This window comes from Macaca nemestrina, chromosome 12, assembly GCF_043159975.1.
Source record: "Macaca nemestrina isolate mMacNem1 chromosome 12, mMacNem.hap1, whole genome shotgun sequence".
Taxonomy (NCBI): domain Eukaryota; kingdom Metazoa; phylum Chordata; class Mammalia; order Primates; family Cercopithecidae; genus Macaca; species Macaca nemestrina.
Genome location: NC_092136.1, coordinates 111277548 through 111280235, shown reverse-complemented (window position 1 = coordinate 111280235; position 2688 = coordinate 111277548).

Sequence of the window (2688 nt, the reverse complement as noted above, 5' to 3'; positions counted from 1 at the left end):
TTGCAAGGCTAAAATTTCTTTTGCAATATGAATCAGTGCTCTTTAATAAATTATTTTAGAAGTTTTGATCTTGGCATATCAAATTCCTTAAAAATGTGAGCACACCTGTATTTGGAGACATCTGGATCATGTTCACAGATTTTTTTTCTTTTCTTCCACTTCTTGAGACACTGCATAAACATAGGTGCCTCTTTTGAACTATGCCATGCAGTTTGACTTTTGATTCTAAGTCACAGAAAATGTTTTCCTGGAAAATATTTGCTGTTTTGATCAAGCTTGATTCCAAAGCATCTGCCTATATATGGTCACTGATATGCAGGGTATTTGCTGGAAGAAATGAGCTGGAATCTGCCTCATGAGCTTTGAGGCCATAAGAGTGGATGGGTTTATTGCTGGCCATGATGGTGGGCTTGCCTACTGACATTTTGTTTTTCTGCCACTGTACAAGATCTGATTTGTCAGAGTAGCTGTGGGTCTCACCTTTTCCTTCGCTCTTTCCAACGGACAGAAATATATCCCATGAGATATAGCTTCTATTGATCTGCTTCAGGTTTTAATAATAATGATCCTATATTACTACTAACAAACATGGCTGACACTTGGCATTTACTGCTTTCAACTTAATAAATATCTTTTAGTGTAATTATTTAGAGCTCTGACTCTAGTCAGATGAACTTGGGTCTGGCATCAACCTATAACCTGATAGCTTGGTGACATTAGACAGATGAAATTCCCTAAGCATTTGTTTGTTTCTCTGAACAATACAGACAGAAGTTTCCTTACAGCGTTGTTGTGGTGACTAGATTAGGTAACGTATTTAAGGCTTAACATGGAGCCTCCTGCACAGTAAGTGGTTATTATTATTACTTTGTGGAAATCATTGTGCTAGGCCTGTGGGGAGAAACTGAGATGAATAGGAAAAAGTTCTGAATTTCATGGACTTGGAGAGAATAAGACATGACCAAAATAGACAAAAGACAGACCCATGGGAGAGAGGACCAGCAAGGTCACATATCCTCCTAAGAACCTGTGAGACACTCACAGAACTGATTCTTCATTTTATAAATGAGGAAACTGAGGCTTATGTGACTTGTTGAAGGGGACACAGCGAGTGAGTGTCACAGCCTTCATGGGAACCCACAACTCCTGTGACTGAGGCCGGCCTGAGGGATGTGCCTCTGTTTCTCATGGAAATTCCTCGGTGCAGCCTAAAGCCTTGTGATGCTGCCCCCTGCCAGGCCAGGGTGTGGACTGCCAGCCACCACAGCATGGGGGCCTCCGCTGTCCTGAACTTCAGAGGCTTTGCGGGGAGGGCTTAGAGCCAGCCAGGAGACAGCCTTCCCTGGCTTTTGAGTGAGTCATTTATGAAATGTGGACAGCAATTCTCCTCAAGACCTGCCCTCAAATCAACAACCTATTGGAGACAGTAATTCCTAACTTCATCAGATGAATTTTTACGGGGGGTCAGTATGCTTCAGGTCTTGTGTGGGGCACTGGAGAGGCAAAGATGAAACCTCTTTGAGAAACTGACAGAGTCGTGTGACAATTCACCATCACATAATGAACAAAGTGCTCTAAGATCTGAGAAGAGGGACAAATATTTTCTGGGCTAGGGGGTTTGTCCTTCCGGCAAGAGAGGACAGCAAGGTCAAAGGCAGGGAATTGCATGGGTGTTTGGTGGTGCTTAGAGGGCACTGGGACCAGTGGTAGGAGGGCAGTGGGTGGTGAGGCTGGAAAGGAAGGCAAGGGCTCGATTGTGGGAGGCCTCCTAGGCCTCCAGCTCTGTGGCTGAAGGGAGAAGGTGAATGCTTTGTAGGCCAGATGACAGCATGATCAGCTCTAGGGGGTGCAAGATGGCTCTGAGGCAGTATGGACGGCAGAGCAGCAAGGCCCCACGCCAGCTCTAGGGGTCATAGCCAAGGGGTCTTGACCCCAAACTGACTGAGTCCCTGGAGCCTGAGCATGTGGACCTCAGATATGCAGTGGCAGAAGGCTTCCAAACTGGGAAGGAGCCAGTAGCCAACACCCCCTACACTTCCAGACGGGGAGCCCATGACTTTTACTTCAAGAAGCTTCCTGTTATCAGTGGCTGGGCACTCGCAGAGAGGCCCTGTTCATCCTGTGCCTACAAGCCCAGCTCCAGTCAAAGAGCACGGGCATGTTCTCCTTTCTTCCCTGAGGGTTGGCCTCCTTCTCCGTGGGCATAGCCGCCATCAGAACCAGCGCCCCCATATTTCAGCATGATTAAGCCTTGCCATTTTGGGGGTGGCTGGGGGCGAGGGGAGGGGCTATTGTGTTTCAAAATGGAATAAACAGAAAAGCAATATTAAAAGAATGAGGAGGTTGTTTACTGAGGCTTGAAGAGATGACAGGTGTTTCCTCCCAGTTGAGAACCAGTGACCCCTGGGAATCGCATTTCCCGCTGAGCAGACCCCATGGCAGGCTGAGTCCTGCCCATGCCCTGGTGGCCTGGAAGCCTGCATGGGCGCCGTGCAAAGACCAGCGTTTTCCAGAGGAGCTTTTGGGCTCATCACTGGCCTGGGGAGGGCTTGACACGGGGTTCCCACAGCTTGCTCCACACCACCTTCACACCCACACCCAGCAGGTCCCCGTGGGGCCGGTGTAGGCCGTGGCTGCCCGCGCTGCGCTGTTGCTCTGTCCCAGCTGGCTGGCTCCGGGTGTGGAGCA